We start from the raw sequence: 14,420 nt of genomic DNA, 5'->3' as shown, positions 1-14,420 counted from the left end.
CAGATGTTTCTATCATTTCAATATTATATTATTTTTAATTCTCAGATTTTAAGAAGACCTCGAGTCCATAAATTCTGGAGACTCATTACAAATGAAGAGTTATTATCTTAAGACATGAAGGCCCCTTTGGTTATGGCTTGCTCATTACTGCCTTTTGCCACCTTAAGGTTGGTTTTTTCTTTTAAGTAGATTTGAGTTGTGTGCAGGCCATGAGTGCAGGCTCAGTGCTTTCTAAATGCATACATTGGTTTTTGCAGGAGGGATTTTTCTCCCTATGCTCAAGTATGATGCTGCTTGCTCTCCTTTGTAGACAGATGTACTCCCACACCTGTTTCATTACCTGTCAGAGTTGTGGCTTCCACATTTTTCTTAGAAATATACACTCTATGCCTCTATGCCTCTGCCTAGAGCTGATGTTCACAGCTATTCAAATTGAGCTCTTATTCCTGTGAATTACTTCTCCGATTCTGGCATCTGGAAATGTATTTCCTTTATATTAACCCACTTTCATTTTGTCAAATATTTTTAGTAATCTTGAGTGTGAGAAAACAGAGGTTATGTTCTATGATCAGTCAACAATTTGGATGGAGAAGTTCTGAATACATGGTGAAGTGCATTATAGGTAGGTATTTATGGTCGTAAAAAGTATGTACTTTGTGCAAACCTATCAACATTTGGAATGGATTGTCACAACTATTCAGTTGATTGGTGTAGATTGTCACAATTCTGAGTGTGAACTCTTTAGAATAAAGATGTCTTTAATCTTCCCTCTACCTGCACTGCCCTAGGTAGCACTATAATATTGACAATATTGGGTTGTCACTGGAAATTGCTTTATATATGGCTATTTCCTTCGTCTGCTATAGTCTTAGACTTCCGTTTTGGAGATGTTTATAGCTTTGAACTATTTCTCCTCCTTTTGTGCATCCCTCCTGTAGGTGGCTGCACAGGAAGACCATTTGTTGTAAGATTTTCCTCCTTGTACCATCATTTTTCATAGCCTTGTGCCACTCTGCACATAACACAGGAACTAGTGAGTGACCCAATGTTTTAACTGTCAGTCACCATGAACTGCTTTACGAAACAGGCTTAACAGCTCATAAACGGGAAGCAATCCTGTTTACTGCCATCTCTGGATTCATAGATTGCTGCCTGTTAGTGTTCCAGCAACACTTAGGGGGCAAGCACCTAAAATACTTTATGTGTTTCTTAAGAAGGTCTGGTCTCGTGTGCATCCTTGTATTTTTTTTTATCTAGTATAATAGGATTAGACCTTGGGGTGATGATATCAGAGCTACTGACAGCTTTCTGCAACATCCAGTGTGAATATGTCTACCACATCTAGAAATTTTTGAAGGAAGAGAAACGATATTTGAAGATGAATAAATAGATTCACTATACTTCTCTTTTTTTTCCCCTCAAGAGTCTGTCACTGTAGGTTAATTGACACCTTCTTTTTGTCTTATTGGCCTGTCAGCACTTTTCCCCCTTAGTCTTGAATTGCTTTAGTCTCTGCTGCAGGTGGATGTCTATGCTGAAAATAAACTTGAATCTATTAAAGTGGCTAACATACAGTGATGTCCCTGTTTTGTAAATTGAGTTCAGATATAGGCTATCTATCTGTTTGGCAGCAGGAGAGGTTACTTTTGGTCTAGGTTTTACTATTTGAGATGTTAGAGTTGCTTTCTAAGGTGGATAGGGTCAGGGTACTATCAGATTCACACATTACTGTCTTTACTGAATTTATATGAATGACCTCCTTTGGAGATTGAAGAACACAGCACAAGTTTGCAGAAGGGTTAGCTCTACCAAAGAACACTCTGTTAACCCCCCCTTTTTATTGTAAGAAGTGTTATTGCCTTTTGATGTATATTGATTTTTTTTAAGGCTTGATTAAAAACTACACTATTGTGAGAGGAGACTGACAATCACAAATATGCAAAAGCATTTAGTTTCCAGATTTGCAAGACAGAGAATTTAGTTTTCTTCATATATCAGATCGTTAGGCTACAAACCTACTAAAACTCAGCCTGTAGAAACCATCAGCATTAGGATTTAGTGTTGCTGTGTGGAAAATAAGTATTGTCGCCCCATTCTTACAGAAAGATGGAAATGGTCCCAATGGTAACTCCACCTGCAGCAGCTAGAAATATAAGCGTTGGGAAAAGTTCAACTTCCGTTCCCAGATTATATTTACTATGGTATAGGTAAGCTAAAAGGGAGCTAAGCCACCATGGCATAAAGAGAAATTGGCATATATAAATGTATACATACTCATGTATATAATCTCTAATTTTAATTTCAGCCACCATCTATTAAAATTTAGTCTATTCAGAGCTAATACATTTTTATATTAAATCATTTATATGAATAGGTTTTTCCCTTCTTAAGCTATATCCCATAAGAAAAAAGATACAAATCTATTTCTTCCATAACCTTGTTGAGTTTACCCTCTTAACAGCTCGACATTTTAAAGGACTAATGGGAATGAAAACTCAGTATTCAGTTGGCTTCCATTTCCCACAATTACCCTGTCAACATTCTCTCAAATGAATTCTTTGCCCCAGACATCTTGAGTAGAGTGTCTAACATATGGTAGCATGCCACTAATCAGGTGACGGAGGACATGGATCCACATCTGCTTTAGCATGTTTCCATTTCCCTCCCTCCGTCCCTCCCTCCATCCCTCCCTCCATCCCTCCCTCCGTCCCTCCCTCCGTTTCTCCCTTCCTTCCTTCCTCCCTTTCTTCCACTTCCTTGCCTCCCTGTTTCACTTCCTCCCTTTCTTCCTTCTTTCATTATTGCCTCGCTATTGGCCTTGCTTCCACTCTGCCTTGATAATTCTTAATGGAATGCTTGAGTTAGCTGGAAAAGCTATTCTTTACACATGAGGTTGCCAGTCACACTCTGTCACCTGGTTCCTGCTGATATGAGGGTGCAGCTCCATGTTGGGTGGCATATGAGAAATTATATTTATACATTTCATCTAGGAATGCCTACAGTTCAGTTAACTGAGATGCACCATAAGTTCCTATAATAGTTTTCCTTTATATCTGACTTTAATAAAACACACTGAATATTTGACTTTTCTAAAAAAAACAAACCCAGTACCATATATGAAAAATCTTTTTTTAAATATTAATGACATATTTATTGAGGAAAAACAATAACAAAATTAGGATTTCTCCAACTTTCTAAACAATGGGGCTTGAAATCACACAATAGTAAAGAAACGTAGTCCATACAGTATGTCAGTTGAGACATGTAGTCAAATGTACAAAGTTATCAGAGAAGAAAGTTACCATTGCTGTCAAACAGTGGTACCTGTTGTTTTATCATGCAACAGTATGATCAAGAACTGCAGGACACTACACACATACCTCAGTTATAAAAGTCATACTTGATCCAGCCTGTGCTTGAGCTTCTGAGAAAGCATGAAACAAAGGACACATGAGAAAGTCCTGGAAATCCTGGGTTTTACAGCCTGACTTTGTTCCATGTCCCATTCAGAGGACCTGATCCAGTTGGGGGCCCCTCAGCCATTGGTTCATAGTTCATGTGTTTCCATTCGTTTGGCTATTTGTCCCTGTGCTTTATCCAACCTTGGTCTCAACAATTCTCCTCTTTCTCGCTAGAATATTTGACTTTTTAATAGCTTTCTTTTAAGTGTTTAGGAGCTTTATATCAAAGATTATTAGCTTACTTAAGAAGGAATAGAAATGTTTATGGAAAGCAAAATGTCTTGTGAAGTTTTTGGGTCTTCAAAAAATAAACACATGTATTTAGTTAAATGAGGTATATGAACTTTTAAATGGCATTATGTGATGCACACATGTCTATATTTATTTAAAACTGGCTAGATAAATATGATTTTGGAATAGCCTTGGAACTACCTCAGATAAATAATTTGTTTCATTAGCTGCAAAAGCTGCTTTTAGATATTTACAGGGTTTACCTGACCATTCACATTTTTCTACCTCAAAATTGAAATTCAGACTGTTCATGAAAAAATCATAGATGAGAAAGACAAATATTTACTTTTCCCAAAGAGGAATACTTTCAGTTACCATCCTAAATATGACGTGAAATAGTCCTTACAAGGGACGAGTCTCTTATTAGTTATCAAAACCAAGTAGCCATACCTAAACTTACATACATACAGGTAACATCAGACAGGTTGAGCAGGTTGCATTTGTATATTTAGCATATAACAGACATGTGACTTCCAAAATTTTTCTTCCATTCTGTAAACTGTTTCTTCCCTACATGGAGTGTTTCCTTCATTGTATAGAAGTTTCTTAGCTTCATGTGGTCCTATTCATCAACTGTTATTCTTAATGTTTGAGCAACTAGAGTCTTGTTCAAAAGTTTTAACTTCTGAGCAGTGATGACACACACCTTTAATCCTGGCACTCGAGAGGCAGAGACAGGGGGATCTCTGTGAGTTTGAGGCCAGCCTGGTCTACAAAGTGAGTTCCAAGACAGCCAGAGCTGTTACACAGAAAAACCCTGTCTCAGAAAAAAAAAAAAAAGCTTTTACCTATGTCTTTATGGTGTAGCATACCCAATACTTTCTCTTGTGGTCTTTGATCTGTTTGAACTGAAGTGTAAGGTTAGAGACAAGGGTCAAAGTTCAAGTTTCATTCTTATACATATAGATAACCATTTATTATATTTAGCATTTCAATATATATATACATATACACACACACACACACACATATATATATATATATACATATAATAACAGTAACTAAAAAAAGAGAATCAAGGATTTAACAGTGAGAAAGGGAAGGGGTATATGGGAGGGGTTGGAGGGAGGAAAAAGAAGAAAGAAAATGATGTAATTAAAATTTAATTTAAAAATAAAGGTAATTAAAATATAAAGTAAATAAAAGAAAACATAAAAAATACTTTCATTAACCATACATCTGTATAATGAAATAAAAAGTACACTAAGGAGAGAGAAATTATTATAGGTGGAATTTTCTGTCCCACCAGCCAGCTCCCAAATAACCACATAGAGACTCCTTATTAATTATAAATATTTGGCCAGTAGCTTAGGCTTTTTACTAACTAGCTCTTATATCTTAAGTTAACCCATATTTTTAATCTATGTTCTACTACATGACTTGGTACCTTTTCTCAGTACTGCATGTTCATCTTACTTCTCCCTGCATTTCTGGTGACTCCACCCTTCATCCCAGAGCTCTCTCCTTGTCTGCAAGTCCTGCCTAATCTCTTCCTGCCTAGCTATTTAGCCATTTAGCTCTTTATTAAACTAATGAGAGCAACACATCTTCAAAGTACACAAAAAGTTTATTCCACAACAAATTATGATTATTAAAATTATAAATATAGAAATAAAAGTTATCATTATTTAAGATTATGTGAGCTTTATACATAGAAAATATAAAATTATCCATATAGAGATTATTAAAATTATACGAGCATATGAGAAAATATAAAATATACTTTATTTCAACAATGTGTGATGGCACACTCAAGTTCACTTACTTGAGAGGCTGTGTCAAAAAAAAATCAAGCTTCTAGTCAGCCTGGGCAAAACAACTCTACCATGTCTTAACAATAATAAATACTTGTGCTTTTCTCTGATGGCTAATGATGCCAAACATACTTTTAAAAATTATTTATCACACTTTTATATTTCTTCTTTTGAGAATTTTCTGTTCAAATGTGTAGTCCATATTTTTTATTGAGTTATTTGTTTTCTTGGTATTTGTTTTTTGAGCTTTTTGTGTATTCTATTTATTAAACCTGTGTCAGATATAGCTTTTCTCCCATTCTGTAAAATATATCTTCCCTAAATGGAGTGTCCTTCACTGTACAGAAGATTCTTAGCTTCATGTGGTCTCATTCATCAATTGTTGGTCTTATTGTTTGAGTCTTGTTAAAAAGTTTTTACCTACATCTGTTTGTTGTAGCACACCCACTAATTTCCCATTATGAACTTTGATCCATTTGAAGCTAATGCATAGGGAGAGAGGCAAGGATCAAGTTTCATTCTTATGCAAACAGCTACCCAGTCATTCCAAAACCAGATGCTTTTTTCCTCTAGTGTAAATTCTTGGCATCTTTGTCAAAAGTCACATGATTGTGATTACATATATTTATATTTGGGTTTTCTACTCTAGTCCATTAATGTTTGTATCTGTTTTGTTCCAGTACCATTTCATTTTTATGTCTATGGATCTACCATATAACTTGAGATTAGGTATGGTAATGCTTCCAACACAGCTGGTTTTGGTCATGATTGCTTTGACTATTCAGGGTATCTTAAGTTTTTGTATAAATTGTAATATTGATTTTCTGTTTCTGTAAAGAATGGGATGGAGATTTTGTTTGAGATTGTGTTTAATCTATAGCTTGCTTTTGATAGGATGACCATTTTACAGTATTATTTCTTACAATTCTTGAGAAAGACTCTTCTAGTGTAGTCTTCAATATTTTAAAACATTATTTTGTTTGGCATATATATGTGTGTATATACATATATATGTACACATATACATACATATATGTATACACACACATATATGTATACAGAGAGAGAGAGAGAGAGAGAGAGAGAAAGTGTGTGTGTGTGTGTGTGTGTGTGTGTGTGTGTGTGTGTGTGTGTGTTTGTGCTTGCATGCACATACATGTATGTCCTAGGGCCCATGCATCGACAATTTGCAAGAATCAGTTTCCTCCCTTCACCATGTGAGTGCCAGGTTTTCAGCCTTGGCAACAAGTAACTTTACCCACTGAGCTAGGCTCTATATCTCTCTTCAGAGCTTTAGAGTTTTCATTGCAGAGGTCCTTTATCTCTTTGGTTTGGTTTACCCTGTGGTATTTTAAAATTGAATTGCTTCCTGATTTCTTTCTCAATGTGTTTATCATCAATATAGGGGAATGCTACTGGTTTTAATATGTTAATTTTGTATGCTGCCATGTTGCTGCATTGCTCAGTTCTTGTTTTCTGGTGGGATATTTAGGATCTCATATAGAGCAACATATTATCTAAAAACATGGGTCTTTTGATTTGCTTCTTTTCCCATTTGAATTACTTTTATTTGCTTCTCTACTTACTGCTTTAGCCCAGTCTTTGAGCACTCTGTCAAATAGCAGAGGAGATAGTCAGCAGCCCTGATTTTCATGGGCTTACTTCAAGTTGTTCTCCATTTAGCATGATGTTAACTGAGTGTTTACCTTGTACAGCCTTTTCTGTGTTGAGGAATGTTCCTTCCAACTCTATTCTCTGCAGAACTTTTATCATAAAAGGATGTTAGGTTTTGTCAAGTGTCTTTTCTGAATCCATTGAGATGATCAAGTCATTTTTGTCTTGAAGTTCATTTACATGATTCATTACATTTATTGACTTGTGCATGGTGAACTATCCCTGCTCCTCTGATTATAAAGCCAACATGATAATAGTGTATGACTTTTCTGATGTATGTCTGCATTCAATTTGAAAGGTTTTGTTGAGGAAATTTGCATCTATGTACATCAGGGATATCGGTCTACCATCATCTCTCTCTCTCTTATTTTGTATCTTTAGCTGGTTTTAGTATTTAGATTATTGCTGTCTTTGTAAATGGAGTTTGGGAATATTTCTTTTATTTCTATTTTTGGAAGTAGTTTGAGAAACATTGGTTGTTGTGAACTAATCTGGACCTGAATTTTGTCTCTTCATTAAAAATGCATAGATGTATACATCTGCCTGGGACCCAGATAGGCCACCTGTGCCTCCTTGCCCTCCTCTTCTGGACTGTCCAGAGTACTGCTGTGTTGGACATGTCAATCCATACACTACTGATCCCCTCCACCTAGCCCACCTCCATTCCTTCATGTCTCCACACCAACACACAGAAAGTGTTGTTTATCAAGGTAGAAGAGACATATTGAACACAAATAAGCAGTATTGAAATGCAGGAACTCCTCATAAAACATACTACCCCAAACATTAAATGTATAGAACAAAGAAAGGATAAAATCTACAAGAGAAAAAGTCTAAGTCACATAAAGAGAGGCCTATACAATAACACCCCCTGACTTTTCAATGAGGACTCTGAAAGCCAGAAGGGCCTAGATGGATTTTCCACAAGCTTTGAAAGACCAGAGATGACAGCCAGGCTTCTAAACCCACCACAACTCTAAGTCACAACTGATACAGAAAGAAGAAAATTTCAAGACAAAAAAATTAAATAATTTCTGTCTCCAAGTTTATCTCTATAGAAGATACTAGGAAGAAAATTTGAATATAAAGAAGTTAACTACATCCAAAGGACACAAGGAGTAAATAATTCCTGAATACTTAAAATTAAAAGGGCAATTACACCAGTACAACAAAATAACAGGAATTAATAAATACTGTTCAATAATAACTCTCAATATTAGTGTCTCAATTCTATAATAAAAAGACACATACATACATTCAGATAGACAGATTAGAATAGGAAACAGGATTCATCTTTCTGCTATATCCAAGAAACACAGCTTACCATCAAGGATAGACATCATATTAGGGTAAAATGATAGAAAAATATATTCTAAGCAAACAGAATAAAGAAGCAAGCAGGCATAACTATTTTAATACCTAACAAAATAGACTTCAAACCAAAACTAATCATAAGAGATAGGGAAAGAAAAATCCACCAAGAGGATATTATAATTCTAAACATTTATGCAACCAACATAAAGGCACCCATTTCATCAAAGAAACAGTACTACAGCTAAAATCACATATTGATACTATCCTAGTGATAGTGGGTAATTTCAATACCTGGCTTTCACCAATAGACAGATCATCCAGACAAAAAGTAAACAGATAAATGCTGAATTAAATATCATCATAAATCAAATGGACCAAATAGAATTCTATAAAACATTCCAACCAAACACTAAAAAATACACTTTCTTCTCAGCAATTCACAGAACCTTCTCCAAGATTTATAATGTATTAGAGTACAAAGCAATTATTGTTTTAAAAAAATGTTTGTATTTTATAATTAATTTAATTTTATATATCAGCCATGGATTCCCCTGTCCTCCCTCCTCCCACCCCCAGCCTCCCCCCACCCAAACCACCCCCCCATTCCCACCTCCTCCAAGACAAGGTCTCCCCTGGGGATTCAGCCCAGCCTGGTAGATTCAGTTGAGGCAGGTCCAGTCCCCTCCTCCCTGCATCAAGGCTGAGCAAAGTGTCTCAGCATGAGCCCTAGGTTCCAAAAAGCCAGCTCATGCACCAAGGACAGATCCCAGTCCTACTGCCTGGGGGCCTCCTAAACAGTTCAAGCTCATCAACTGTCTCACTTAACCAGAGGGCCTGGTCTAGTTCCATGGGGGCTCCTCAGCTATTGGTTCACAGTTCATGTGTTTCCGATAGTTTGACTATTTGTCCCTGTGATTGAAGAAGACACAAACAGAGGGAATGCTGGAAATAGAAAATCTGAGTAAATGAACAAGAAACACAGATGCAAGCAAAACCAACAGAATACAAGAGATGGAAGAGAGAATCTCTGGTGTAGAGGATACAATAGAGGAAATAGATTCGTCAGTCAAAGAAAATACCAAAGCCAAAAAACGTCTTAACACAAAATGTCCAAGAAATCTGGGACACCATGAAAAGACCAAACCTAAGAATAATAGGGATATAGGAAGGAGAAGAATACCAACTCAAAAGCACAGAAAATATATCCAACAAAGCAATTCTTAACAGATATAGGAAAACCGAAATAACACTTCTCATTCTATGTGACTGTGGCAGGTTAAAGCTGGATATCAACAACAATGGAAACAACAGAAAGCATACAAACCAATGGAAGCCCACTACTGAATGAAAATTGGGTCAGTAAAGAAATCAAGAAGGAAACAAAAGGCTTTTTAGAATTGAATAAAAATGAAAACACAAAATGTCCAAATCTACAGGGGACCAAAGAAGCAGTCCTAAGAGGCAAGTTCACAGCACTAAGTGAACAAAGAAGAAGAAACAGAGAAATATCGTTTTATTAACTTAACATTTTATAAAAGACTTTAAAGCTGTATGAAAATAAGAAGTAATATCCACAAAGAGTAGACAAGAAGAACTAATTGAACTCACGGCTGAAATTAATGAAATAGAAAAAAATACAAAGTTGATAAAATGAAGTGTTCTTTTGTTGTTGTTGTTGAGAAAATAAACAAAATTGACAAACCTTTTAATGATATTAACCACAAGATGGAGAAGGAGCCTCCAAATGAATAGAATTAGAGATGAAAAGGGACACATTATAGCAGATACTAAGGAAGCCCTGAGACTCATTAAGAACATACTTTAAAAATCTGTAATCCACTAAACAGGAAAATCTAAAAGAAATGAATGATCTTCTTGATGTATTTGGTATATCAAAGTTAAATCAAAATGAAATAAACAGCATAAACAGACCCAGAATTCTTAGTGAAATAAAAGCAGTAATTAAAAATCTCCCAAACCAAAAATTATAAAAAGCCCAGGGACAGATCGTTTCAGTTCAGAATTCTAACAGACTTGCAAAGAATAACTTTATGCCAATACTCCTCAAATTATTCTGCAAAATAGACTGAATGAATATTTAAATTTCTTTTTATAAAGCCTTATTACCCTGATACAAACCATACAATTACTTGACAAAAAAGAAATCATAGATTAATATCCCTTGTGAAGATTAAAAAAATGTCAATAAAATACTTGTAAACAGAGTCCAAAAACACATCAAATGATTTTATCACCATGATCAAGTTGAGTTCATCCCAGAGAGACTAAGGATACAAGGGACATACCTCAACATAATAAAGGCAATGTACTGCAAGTCTATAGCCAAGACCAAATTAAAAGGAGAGAAACTCAAAGCAATTTCACTTAATGGGAACAAGATAAGTTTGTACACTCTCTCTCTTCCATACCTATTCATAACTTAAAGTCTTAGCTAGAGCAATAAGATAGCTGATGGAGATCAAAGGTACAAATAGGAAAGGAAGAAGTTGAAATATCCTTATTTGAAGATGACATTATTTTATATGCAAATGACCTTAAAGACTCAACTAGAAACTTATACAGCTGCTAAACAATTTTAGCAAAGTAGTTGAATACAAAATTAACACACAAAACCAGTAGCTTTTCTATATACAACTAATAAACAGATTAGGAATGAAAACAAGGAAACTCTCTTTTACAATAGTCTCAAAAAATGTTTTGGAATAATTTTAGCCAAGGAGTGAAAGACTTATAAACAAAAGAATTAAAACAGATTCATAATTATTAGCCTACACAAAATTAAACCCCAGATGCATCAATGATCTTAAACATAAGACCAAATATCCTCAATCTGAAAGAAGGGAAAATAGGAATTCACTTGAACTCATTTGCACAGGGCTTTCTGAACAGGTCACTGATAGCACAGGCATTTAATAAATTAATAAATTTGACTTCATGGATTAATTAATAAATTATTTAATAAATATTAATTAATGAAGTTGAAAAGCACTGTAGAGAAAAGGACACCATCATTCATTCAAATTAGCAGCTTACAGAATAGGATTCTTTCCAATCATACATCTGACAGAGGGTTATATACAGCCTGTACAAAAGACTAAAAAAACTGAACACCGAGAAAACAAATCAACAAATTTAAAAAAAATGTACAGAATTGTAGTTTTTTTATCCTTTGTTCTTTGCTCTTTGGGGGTCCCCAATCTAGCTCCCAAATAATCACATGGAGACTTATTATTACTTATAAATTCCCGGTCTTATCTTGGCTTATTTCAAGTCAACTTTTCTTAATTTAAATTATCCCATCTACCTTTTGTCTTTGGGATTTTACCTTTTTCTATTTCTGTATATCTTTTCTTGCCTTTTTATTCTGTGTTTGGCTGTGTAGCAGGGTGGCTGGCCCTAATGTCCCCCCTCCTTTTCCTTTTCTCACTCCTCAATCTCTTCACTTTTTCTCTTTCTATTTATTCTCTCTGCCTGGCAGCCCCACCTTTCCCTCTTCTGATTAGCTATTGGCTGATCAGTTCTTTATTAGATTTTATTAGATTTTAGACAGGCAAATACAGCTTCACAGAGCCAAACAAATGCAACATGAAGGAATGCAACACGTCTTTGCATCATTAAACAAATGTTCCACAGCATAAACAAATGTAACTCATCTTCAACTAATATTCCCCAACATAGAACTAAATAGATAATTCTCATAAGATGAAAATCCAATGGCTGAGAAACACTTAAAAATGTTCAACATCCTTAGCCACCAGGAATATTCAAATTAAATCCTCTGAGTTTTCATCTTACCCAAGTTAGATTTTCCTAAGATAAGGACAACATTTGACATCAGATTCTGGTGAGGATGCTGGAAAAGGCAAAGACTTATTCATTGCTAGGGGAGTACAAACTGGAACAAAAACTTGCAAATCAGTGTGGAAGTTTCTCAAATGCTGAAAATAGATCTACTACAGGATACAGCTTGTGTACCACTCTTGGCCATCTATGCAAAGAACTCTGTAGATTACCACAGAGACCTTTGTTTACCCATGTTAACTGCTACTCTATTCATAATAGACAAAAATTGGATACAGCCTAGATGTCCATCAATTGATGAATGGATAATTGAAAACATTGTACATTTACACAATGGAGTATTATTCAGCTATTAAGAAAAATGAAATAATAAAATTTTAGGTAATTGGATGGAACTAGAAATAATCATCCTGAATGAGGAAAGACAAACATGGAAAGACAAACATGTAGTGGCATGTTTTGTTTTATATGTGAATATTAGCTTTTAAGCTTTAGATATTTGTGTTTCAATTTGAATAACCACGGAGTTTACGTAGCTATTCATACAAACTAGGAGAGGGAAATCAGTTTTCTACAACAGAGTGACATTGAGTATATCAGCTATGCTCTAGGAGTAGTTGGCCAACACAAAATAGACTCCATGTCTTTTGTGTTTTTGTTCTCTCTCTCTCTCTCTCTCTCTCTCTCTCTCTCTCTCTCTCTCTCTTTCTCTCTCTCTCTCTCCCTCTCTGTCTCTCTCCCTTTATGTCTCTGTCTTTTTAGTTTTTTGCTTGTTTTGATTTTTTTTTTTCATTTTAGAGAGAGAAAAAGAAAGAACATGAAGTTGGGTGCATAAGGAGATGGGGAGGATCTGGGAGGAGTTTGGGTAGGGGAAAATATGATCAAAATACATTATATGAAAATTTAATAAATTCAATATATGCAAAAATTAAAAAAATTAAACACATAGAGATACTTTAAAACATCTTATACATTTTTCCCTATTTGATGCATAGATAGGAAAGCCTTTGTTGAATATTTCATAATTTGTATCAGACTAATACTAGCTATATTTCTAGAAATTTTCCCATCACTCATTTCAATTTTGAATTTTCCCATTACTCATTTCAACATCTCATTTTTTGCATCAACCTCATATTCATGTTGGAAATAAGTTTTCATTCACAAAATTCTCATTCCAATTGAATTCGCATTTCTGAGTCAATTTTTTGCTGTTAATAGTTTACATTTTTCTTCCATTCTGCCTTTAGTTTCTCTCTTTTCCACTTAAATCTTCTCCTGGCTATTTGTCATTCCTGTCTCCTTCTCTTCCTTCCTCTAGTTCCTTTTAGATTATTTTCTATCTTTTCGTTTTAGAATTTTCCTGCTTCTTTTTTCAAAATTCACTTCTTATTCACAGGATGTGTCTTCAGTTATGAATATGTGTGTGTTTATTTTTGATCATTAATATTGTTGTTACATTTATTTAATATAATAAATATAAATAATTATTTTTTTATTATATTAAATGTGTGTATATATGTGTGTGTGGAGTTCAGAGGACAATGTGAACTCTCTCATTCTACCACATAAGTCCCAGGGATCAGATTCAACATCAGCTTTGGCAGCAAGTGCGTTTACCCTTTGAGCCCTCTCCCTAGCCACAGGTGTGTTTATCATAATTTTCAGAAATTAATTTTGTCTAATTTGTATTCATGATGATTTTTACATTATTGTATTATATATTTTATATTATTTTTTATTTTTGAGACTGAGAGGAATAATAATACTTGTAAAGGAATTGGGAACACAAAGGTACTTTTACATTTAAGCTTTCAAAAAAATTTATATGTATTTATGTCATTTAAGTTATTCAATTTATTTGTTACTCTGCCATTCACACTATTCTATATTTGTTACTATAGATGTATTGTAGAAAAAATATTCAGATGGAAACATTTATTTTGAAATTTTAATTCCTATTACACAATCTTCGACTTTACATTCAGTTGTGTAACTTTGTTGGCACAATTATGTATCCTTTGTGTTAACTGCTTTTAGAGTCACAAGATCTCTTGTAGCAGGACTCTCCCACACTTGAGTCATTATTTTAAGCCCACTTCAG

This window comes from Peromyscus eremicus, chromosome 4 (genome assembly GCF_949786415.1).
Source record: "Peromyscus eremicus chromosome 4, PerEre_H2_v1, whole genome shotgun sequence".
Classification (NCBI taxonomy): Eukaryota; Metazoa; Chordata; class Mammalia; order Rodentia; family Cricetidae; genus Peromyscus; species Peromyscus eremicus.
This window is presented reverse-complemented; position numbering follows the sequence as displayed.